Source organism: Bombus impatiens, unplaced genomic scaffold, assembly GCF_000188095.3.
Source record: "Bombus impatiens unplaced genomic scaffold, BIMP_2.2 scf_0162, whole genome shotgun sequence".
Taxonomy (NCBI): Eukaryota; Metazoa; Arthropoda; class Insecta; order Hymenoptera; family Apidae; genus Bombus; species Bombus impatiens.
Genome location: NT_176581.1, coordinates 71,351 through 82,143, shown reverse-complemented (window position 1 = coordinate 82,143; position 10,793 = coordinate 71,351). Strand labels below are relative to the sequence as shown.

At 34.5% G+C, this 10,793-nt stretch overlaps 2 long non-coding RNA genes across 2 annotated transcripts; both read right to left on the bottom strand.

Annotated features, from left to right (window-relative positions):
* Positions 1-3,617: 3,617 nt before the first annotated feature.
* Positions 3,618-3,868, bottom strand: LOC112212415. Its single transcript, XR_002946239.2, has 2 exons — positions 3,796-3,868; positions 3,618-3,706 (listed from the first exon to the last, which is right to left on the bottom strand). It is a non-coding gene; the product is annotated as an uncharacterized LOC112212415 (long non-coding RNA).
* Positions 3,869-4,455: 587 nt separating this feature from the next.
* LOC117151373 lies at positions 4,456-4,851 on the bottom strand. Its single transcript, XR_004461246.1, has 2 exons — positions 4,599-4,851; positions 4,456-4,509 (listed from the first exon to the last, which is right to left on the bottom strand). It is a non-coding gene; the product is annotated as an uncharacterized LOC117151373 (long non-coding RNA).
* Between the last annotated feature and the right edge of the window lie 5,942 nt (positions 4,852-10,793).

Here is a 10,793-nt window from a genome sequence, read left to right as displayed (position 1 = left end):
ATGAAAACATCTGGAACATAAAAAAAATCTAGAATATGAACGTAAGAAAAAGTTCTGTCTTAGTGTATAAAATTTCGGTGTATATTAAGTTGTCGGGAAAGTTTCTTTCGTGTTAGAAGGAAACAATAAATGCATTTTATATTATATTTTATTGCACGTATTAATATACTGCACGTAATGCAAAAGGGATAATACGATATAGATTGTAGGATAAGAAAAGTAATGGATCAAAATAATATAAAACAAAAAATGTTGTGCATTTATTGTTTCCTTGTGAAACGAAAGAAACTTTTCGGACAACCTAATACAATATAACGCGAAGAATATTAGATCAGGGGGCTTCCAGTATGAAGTCGCTTGCAGATTCATAAAAGACGCATGGTTGGTTTGCCAATCGCAGTCAACATTTACAACATTTCCCCTCGAATAAGCCACTTGTTCACGTTTCGGCCTACCTGTTAAACCCAGAAGATTAAGGCAGCGCTCGTATTTCGTCCCTGTAGGATTTGGTCATTATGTCGGCATGTCGTTGGACGAGACGTGTCTCAAAACCGTTTCATCTGATCTGATGACTCCAACAAAAATAGAGACAAATATCGATGTGTTTCGTCCGTGCATGGAACACGGGCTTGCACCCTTGCACGTTGGAGTTATCGTTGCACAATTTGACAGATTGCCGTTCAAGTCACGCCGCAATTCACCTCGGATCAGTCTTACCTCGATCTTCAGGGATGTCAATACCAGATTTCAGTACTGTATTCCAAACCGTTGGAAAACATCCTACATATATGTCCTCCCATGTCCGTTCATGAAAATTCCCTCATCATTTCTGGTGAAGTTTATTTCGAGACATCGCTTTGTCTCCTCAAGGTCACTTATTTCGAAGAAACTTACCAACCTCTGCCAAACAGCTGCATTAAATTCGCGACACATAATCAAGATGTCATTGATATAGTTGACGATGATTATGAGCTGCTTCACTTGGCCTTTCTGATAGACGCAGTGTATACGCGACCACCATATTTCAGAACGTAGAAGGCCTTTTTCATGCGGCAGGCTACGTTGTCGCTGTCATCTCGTCCAACATGGTCCCTAGCAATAATTGTACTTTGCCCTTCGTTATGTTCGACGATGTATTGGAGGACTTCCTTCATTCGATCTGGTATATCTATGTAGACCTCCTCATCGAGCTTACCATTGAAATACTCTGTCGCTAGTTCACATAGCCGGATTCACAGCGAATGCGACAGTTCATCTTATAGAGCTCAGACGCGCAACAGGAGCGTAAGTCTTGTGGAAGTCCTTTCTGCGCTGGGATTTCTGCAATGCTGCGAATATCCCTTAGCAACGACTTGTGCCACATTTGTTATAGAACACGAAGCGACTCCTAATGACTGTCCTCTTTATGGTCCTAGCGACCATATCCTATGTTTCTTTAAGGAGAGTGGATCTTTTGAAACTTTACGGCACTCAACGTTTGACAGTTCCCAAAGAATTGTGTTAGAGAAAAAAGATCATTCCCTCACGTCGCGGTAAGCACAACATTTCCATTTCGGTTAATGACCTCAGACCTTTCCCGGATAGAAGGGCACTGCGTTTTTTGTTGGTAATCCTACATATCGAAATAAGATTCAGTCGAAAACCGGAAAATATTGATTATCCGGGAGATGAAACTCTTATCTATTTTCATCAACATTCGTGATGGCCGACACGATGCCTCTTCCCATTATGTTTGCATGGCCACTGTTAGAAAGATTCAATACTCTCAGGATGTAATCCATGTTCAGCCCTTGAAATAATTTGACGTTCTTCCACATGTGCAATGTACACCCACCGTCATAACACCAAACGTGTTTCGCATTATCATTGTAATACGAAACATTGTTTACCAATACGTCCGAAAATGCAAGTAAACTTAAATTATCGGTGTCACTGGCGAACAGTCATTTCTGGTTTCTTACTCCTTGACAATTCTTCACAAAATGTCCTCACCTGAAACATTTCACATTAAAATCATTTTTCGCGATATGAGCTTTTCCATGTCCGATCCACCTTTTCCGTGACGATTCTTGCGATGATGCGCTTTTCTACGTTTTTATTTTGCTATCATCATCATATTTTATTTCACGTTTAACTTCATTTCGTTTTACGTATCGAATTCTTCCACAATTTTAATTTGCAACGTCTCAAGGGATGACAATGCGTCATGGGCAGACATGGCGCAATGAAAGCTTTCAAAGCTGCAGGGTAAGCTACGCAACCACATGATCACCACGATCATACACACACATCTGTTTTTAAGGTTAGGAGTTCTAATTTACAAATTAGCCACCACAAAACCTTGTGATCGCGAAGTTAAGATTTCGTATTTAACGTTATGCTTGGGTAAAAGCATTGAAAGAAAAGAATAGAAATTAAACACTGAGCTTACTCAATGACAAAACTACTTTTCATAATTTTTCACCATTTGTTTAAAGTAGGTACATATGCAGTATTTTGTTTGGTACAACAAAATGCTGTTTAGATGAATATTAATTTTGAATCATTATTAAACATATATTTCTATTTTCAACGGAAAAGTTTACTAATATTACAATTTCCAAATCAAATATGTACACATGTATTTAATACTTTTATATTTCACGCGTATATTGGAAGGCAAGTTAGTTTTTAGTTTTTCTAATTTATTAGAAAATTGTTTAATTATTAATACTTTCTATGATATGTGTAAATAATATCATGTCCAAAATATTATTCACGACTAAAACTTTTCAATGTTATTAAATTTTTTATTGAAAAATCAAAGTTATAATATAATTTTGAAGTTTGCAAATGTTTCTAATAAAAATGAAAAAAGTATTTATATTATATGATATTTATTAGACATTAGTTAGACACAAAATAATAATAATATAATCATAATAATCATATATCTAAGATGAAATTTTGTCTCTATTATTATTATCGTGGTACTGCTTTTTGCTTTCATCTCTTTAGCTGCTCGGCCCGTGAATCGAATACGCGACCGCATTAAGGAGAGAGAGAGAAAAAGACAGAGACAACCGAGTCCGGGCTATTTTTACACGATGACGTCACACAATGAATTTTGACTTTTCGACTAAAGCGGCTTACTGGGAACATATCGAGCAACAGTTTCCGATCATTAAAAGCCTTACCATCACCGCGGGAATTTCCAGACTTGTATATACGACAGTGCCACCAATAGAATCTTGATTGATCTTGATTTTCAGTTCCGCTAACTTATCCATCACGTCGAAGAAACGCCGAAAACGTTCGCCATACAGCATAACCATTTTGCATTTTCAGCAACTCCAAGTGATTCAAGAGCACGACCTTTCACGTTAGCCCTTTTTACTGATAGATGTTCTTTAATTTTAGTCAAATCTCTCTTATATTCTCATATCTCTTTATCTGCTTAATTTCCGATGGACTAATAATGAGCACAAAATTCGAATATGCTCTCAAATCGTTCTCGATTTATCTTGCCGCTCCTTGCACCGATGTTGTGCCGCCCTGCATAAATTCCGGCTTGGGAATCCTGCCGCTCACGTACCATGGAGCTGCCGCTCCATTCATCCGTCTTTGTTAAAACCGCACGCATTTAAAATTCCACGTGTTATACTTCTCTTTATCAAGCACTTCGAATCTCATTCCCATCCATTTTTGCGATGCAACGAAGAACTTCCTGACTCAAGGATTGCATTTATAATCTAAAAAATTATAACTTGCATTACATAACACGCGTTCTAAGAATTTTTTATTTTTTGAGATTACCATGTGCCTCGGTCAATAACCTGTTCGACACGACTTACGTGCCCGCAATAAACAGACTGAAGAAGCTCATGCCCATTAACAAAAAACCAACGGTTTAATCGCTAATCACTGAGATTTCTAACATTTATTCCTCTAGTAGCCGAGTTTATCATTCTTCCTTAGTGTTTATTATTTTTTTACTAATTCTGTAATCCAGTCTTCTCTATTCTCTAGTCCGGACCTTCTATAAAAAGTTCGTTATTTTAATTTGATAACTTAAATTTGTAATATATTGAAGTATTCTCGCAAATTTTAAATTCATTTTTCTTCGATTTTTTCTAATACACGGGTAATAAATCAGTATAGATTTCTTTTTTGGTTACTTACATACAATATTGTAAAAATATATAACATAACATATTTATAATACGGTTGATAGATAACAAAAATAAAAGATCCAGTGATTTGAAATTTATTAAACATACAAAATTTGTTAACTAATTATGTACTGTTACTTGAGCATTATAAGATAAACCGAAGAAGAATATATATTTTCAAGTTGCAAAAATATTGGGACATATCAATTTACATTATCAAACTAAGGTAACGAGTTCTTTTACAGAGGTATGATCATTCCTGGAATGAATTGCATCGTACAATTAGTAAAAAATTACCTCGCAGTAGCAAACAAAATATCTCCTGTCTTCCACTGTCAATAATACATTGACCTTTAGCCTACACATAACAAATTTTTAACAGTTTTTCTTGTTTTCTTGTTTGTTTTACATGTCTTATACATGTAAAACCAAAAAATCGATACAAACCAAAAATATAAACTCTATTTTCATAGGTCTCAAGTGGATTAAGAGGCACTGTTTAAGAACAAGAAAAGTTAAACCGTTCTATCCTTAGAAGGTTTCGGTAGTAAAAACCTTATCACAGTTTTTCCCTCGTTTCTTATGGCCCGATCGTTTCGCTCGTCGCATTTGTTTTTCTAACATCTAGAAATCGACAGCTTCGTTCAGCAGTTTCCGACATTGTTGGCGCCGGTACCGTGGCCCGATCGGCAAACTCCGGTCATAGCTTTTCGACTATCACCTTATCATAGCGAACATCGGCGAGCGGCCATTGTTTACGCTTCACGTCTGCCGTTGACTTTTTTTGTATCTTAATCATTCAAACTGCTTAGACCTGTAGCGGCACGTAAGTAGAGGACAATTCAAATCATGTTGTTGTGTTGCCTCGGACTATCAAGATCGTTAGGATACACGTAATGTAATAATAAATAAACTCCGGGCAAAACAGTGTCGCCGCTATGTGCAACTGTCGAACAAAGACGAATTTGAATTTTTCGACTCTCCCCCGACCATTATAAATAAACGGACGCAATCGAAAAGAGTTCAGTTATCCAGGAATTATCATGCAGTTATCAACCAGTTATCTAACAGTTATCGATCAGCATCTACGAGTATCTATCGAGTATTTATCAGCGATCTTATTTTGCGACTTATACATTGTACGAACGTCTCAGCGAATATTGTCTGTATACTAATTTATTCACTTATTTTAAATATATACGGTTTCAACAACGAGCAATCTTGTTTAATAAATCTCACGATCAAACATCCTCTACACAAGTCCTCTACAGACCCCTGCGTGTTCCGAAAGATTCAAAGGAACCAACGGAAGAAGAGCACGCAGGCATATAAACTGGCGAGCCACGCTCGGCTTGTGTCAATTAATCACTTAATCATCGAAGGCTCGGAAAATTCAGAAGAATACCAAGTACATGCGTCGCCTTTGCTACGCTTTGTCAACTCCAATTTAACAATCGGCATGGTGAGTCGCGCTCGCCTCACCACTGCTTTTCGTATCACATTCCGCGCTCGGTTCATGTGCGGTCCCCATCGCGATTTCGCGTCACGGTTTAATCCGTTTCAAGTACGTGCTCGTGCTTGACCCGACTCATGGCCGCGCCCTGCTTATCGTAATCATAAGTCTAAACCAAGTTTCGTACCGTGTATCATATCTTTGTTAAGTTTTTGTTTAAATAAAATTTAATATTGCTACAGCATATGTCGCGATTATTCTTCGTTTAGTCCAAATTCTTTTCTTAGCATATCGTTGATGCCCTAGTGATATCTAGGGGCAACATAACTAGCGCTCAGAAAAAAGCCTTATAAATAAAGAAAGGAAAACAAGTATACTGCAGTAAATGGTGCAGTAACTATACTGTATAGTATAGTTACTATATAGTATAGTTACTATATAGTATAGTTACTGCACCATTTACAAAAGGCTACAAACGTTCGTAGGCGCATCATGCTACATTTATTTAAAATTTAAGCTAAACATATTAATTATTTATATTGTATGTTTGTGTTGCAGTGCGAGATATCGTTTATGCCTTGAAAAGCAACTTAATGCAATCAAGTCTCTTTAAAGCTTAAATGCGTTATGTGATTCGTCATGTGCTCTAGCTGTTCCTTTAATGACAGTCTAATAATGTATCGGGCAGTCCTGGCCTTCCTACGTGTGTTCAAGCGGTAATGTTCTTCATAAGCGCATTCTTCAGTGGAATGTATTGCATGCGAAGTTCTCTCTTCGATATCCCAAAACTTAATTGTAATTGTAAGTCGCCTAGCGTCACGTGACAGAGTGGTTGTAGGAGGAGTTCATGAAAACAGTTCTCCAGCCAGAATCTAATCTAACAGCGGTTTGGTGCACGGGTTGGTTATTTGAATCTAATCCGCACATGCTAAATGTCAAAATATTTGTGCGTCGAATATTCCGTCAACTGTTACAAGTTTATGACATTTCGTTTCAACTAGTTGCATGTCCCGAAGAATGTTTAAAGCACTATAACTCATGGATACCATCAGCACACAGAATGCGATATCGGAAACTGGTGAGAATGTCACGTATTGTGTGAAATTGGTTATTCGCGATCGTATACGTGTTTAGGTAAAATGATTCCCAATAAAGAACATATTCAATTATGCATATGTAAAGTAAAAAATTCACTAAAAACCATTAATCGATTTGAAATAGTGGACTAGTGAATTAATTACTCAGTTATGTATTTAGTTATAAATGTAAGTTTAAATTCAAGGTCTTTTATAATACAGGATGTTTGGTAAATATAAGGTGTAGGTGTACAATTTAAGGGGTAATTCTTGAAGCTAAAATGAGATGAAACTTAAAACTTAAGAATAAAAATATTTACCCTGTTACGTTTTTGTTTGGCTCGTTTTGGTTGTGTTGCCGTTAATTTTTGAATTCAGATTAAATTGTAGTGTTGTCTGTTGTTTAATGCGATTGGCAATTAAACTCCACGTTTCGGTTAACCTGCTACGCGCAGGACTACTGGCACGGGAGAGAATTAAAGTTGGTGAAAATAAATGTTCGCTTAATCCTATTATATTATTAGGCAAATATTCTTCACAAAAAATGTTTATTCGTATTCTAATTGGATATTGACAGAATTGTCGTTGAGATTTCGAATACTCAAAGTTACAATCGTTAGCAATACGTTTTCACTCTTATTAATTACAAGATTTTAATTTGATTGATTTTCAATAATTTACAAATTGACAAATACGAACACGTCGATTAACAAGACTAACAGGAACTGGGAACTAACGAAACAAAGAACTAAAAGCTAAAGAACTAAAGGATTAAAGAACTTAAGAACTGAGAGCAAAAAACTAAGAGCTAAAGGAACTAAGAGCTGAAAAGCTAAGGAACTAAAGAATTGAAAGGGAAAGGAACTTAGAAATTAAGAGCTATAGGAATAGAGAATTAATCGCTATGAACAAAGAAATTACTTGCCAAGAATTGGGGAACTGATCGCCAAGAACCAAGGAATTAATCACCAAGAACTGAGGAACTAATCACACAGAACTGAGGAATTAACTACTCTGAACTAAGGACGTTACGTGTTCGGCTTTATCTTTTAGTTTTTGACAATTAAAAATCAGCCGAAATATCCCTGTATGCCAATAAACCTCCTTACATGAATGAAAGGAGGCCAGCCTAAGCAGCGGAGTGCACAGGGATCCTCAAATCGAACGATACATCGACATCAGCTTATCTCGTATAAGTTGTGGAGAAGAAGATTATGATGTTCGAAAATGTAACTTGTTAGGTTTAGTCATTATAATTCATAACAGTATATCGAAAACTGCCTCTATTTTCGAGAGGAATTAATTAAATTTTAGAGAAGATTAACTTATTAGAGAAGTTTCCTCTAATCCTTTGTTTCCATAAATAAGTAATAAATAATAGCACATATAAACAATATTTATACAAATTTCATACATGCACCGCGATCGTTCCGTCTGGGGTTATTCACAGAAAAGTCGCATAGCATCAAGTATTTTTGAGATGCTACTAAATGTGGTCGAGCACTGTCTTCTGTGAACCACATACATTTTTCACACAATTTACAAAGGTGTCGTTTTATAGAGTAATGTGTAATAGTACAAATTAATGTACAACCAAATGCAAAATTATATTTACTGCGTTGAATAGCTCCTTTAAGATTTCGCTTTCATTGCTAAAATGCTGTTATCCTTGCAAGGCAGTTCTTAGCATTTTTAAACACATTTGGTGAATAGCCTGTTTTCGCAATAGGCATACCTAACTATGCCTTAAAAAGGAACCACTCAGGTATCATGACTGGCTAATTTCGAGAAAATTATACAAAGAAAACGGAAGCGTTAGCAAACATCATAGTAATTTTTTTTCTGTATGAACTCTTCATTACTACCTTGTTACGCAATATGTTTTAGTGATTTTAGAAACTTAGTAAGAAGATGAAACAGTTATGGAAGGACAGAATCATTTCAGCGGCCAAACAGAAACATTGCGAGAATTGTATAAATATAAACTTGGAGTTAATTGTAGATTTAGTATAGCTTTAAGTTATTCAGTTTTAGACTCTTTTGGGCTTTTTTTATTTTTAGTTCTTTTAACTTTTTTATTTCCTTCATTTTGTTATTTTTTAAATCGCTTTTTATTTAGTTTCAACGCGAGTGTGTACTAGAGTGTGTACTGATTGGGTGTGTAGTACGTACAATGCGTGTTCTATGCATTGTGCGTACTATATACTTTGTTTGCAAGAAAATAAAGGCTATATTGAACATTTATTGTAATATAAAACGATTCCCATTTTCGTTACACTTTTTCTAAGAACAGTCTGAACCTTCGCGGTGCGTGTGTGATCTTTGTTCTTGTTGTGCGTATATGAAATTTGTACAAACATTGTTTATATGTGCTGTTATTTATTACTTATTTATGGAGACAAATGATTAGAGGAAATGTTAATCCTCTCTAAAATTTAATTAATCCTCTCGAAAATAGAGGCGGATTTCGATATATTGTTATGGATTGTAATGAGTAAGCATAACGAGTTACATTTTCGAACGTCATAATCTTGTTCCCTACGACTTATACGAGGTAAGCTGCTGCCCATGTATCTTTCGATTTGAGGATCCCTGTGCCTAGATTCACCTACTTTCGTTTTTGTAAGGATGTTTGCTCGCGCACAGGGATATTTCCGTTAATTTTTAATTGTATATAACTGGGAAAAATAAAACCAAAAACACAATTATTTTATTCTTAATTTTCATCTTATTTTAGCTTCAAGAATCACTCCTTAAATTTTTTTACACCTGTAGCCGAACACCCTGTATAATAATGACACAGTTAGCAAGAATAATTAACTTCTTAAAACTTCTGCACATTGGCAACTTTATGTTATTTTGTACTCCTTTTATCCAAAGTTACAAACTTACCAAATATTAAATATATTTTATAGTACATCATCTTTAATTTGGTATAACATTTTAAGCATATTACAAACAAGCCGATAAAATAAAGTCTACAAGTTCTTTCCTTAAAAATATTTACATCTCTTACATCTTCAATGTGATTTTATTCATATATGCATAAATATTATGGTTGTTCATTTTTACTATGTGTTCGCAAACAATGTATATTATAAATCCAAAAAGATTCTTTTACCGTTTTGAACCAGAACTACATTAATTTTGTTTCTATGTTTATTAAACAATTCCTTCAAAATAAGATGTATGTGATTTTCAGGATAATCTTTTAATATACATAAACATCAATTGATTAAGGATGTTCCTGATCAGTGTTATATACTTTTATATAATAATATTTAATCGTATAATTTCAGACACTTTTATTCTTAGATATAACATAAACGAAAAGGTCATAATGGATAAGTTAAGATGATCAAAATTTCCAGGAAATCTCAATTTTTTGCATTCATAACTACTTATGACTCAACCCAATATAATTGTGTCTTCAATTCATGAATACCGAATCTTGTAACACCATCTGATTCATCAAATGTTTTCAATGTATGAAACAAACTATATGTACAGTAAAATTCTATTTATTTGGATTTATCTATTGCAGCGAAATTTTAGTTAGTGCTTAATTATCCAATTTCTTGTCAATTGAATACATATATTTAAATGTGAGTTCCTATTAGTTAAATAAAATATCGTATACGAAAATTAGAGAGATACAAATTAGAGAATTAGAAGAATTATACAAATTAAAGATTAGAGAAATAGAAGAATATTAAATTAATATACATTTCAGTTATATGATGAATTTGAGTATTTTGGAGTTGATGTACCTTGTTGGATTTCATTCTTATACTAAATTTTTAGTTAAGACATTGGTCAGATTATTTAAAAAATGGATCATTGGCCTTTGCAAACAATTCAACGATATTATACAAATAATTCCGTTCATGTAACAGCCAAAACTAAACAGAATGGTTTTTATGTAATTAAAGCTTCTAAAAAATGTCTCTGTATGTAAAACACATCACGAACAAAGAAATACATACAACTGCTCTATTTTCTGTAATTGGAACCATTTACAGTAGCTTATGAAAGGATTTGAATACCTATAAATTATTACCTGAAATTAATGCGAAAATGTACATAGAAGGTACAAGATATTTATTGCAAACA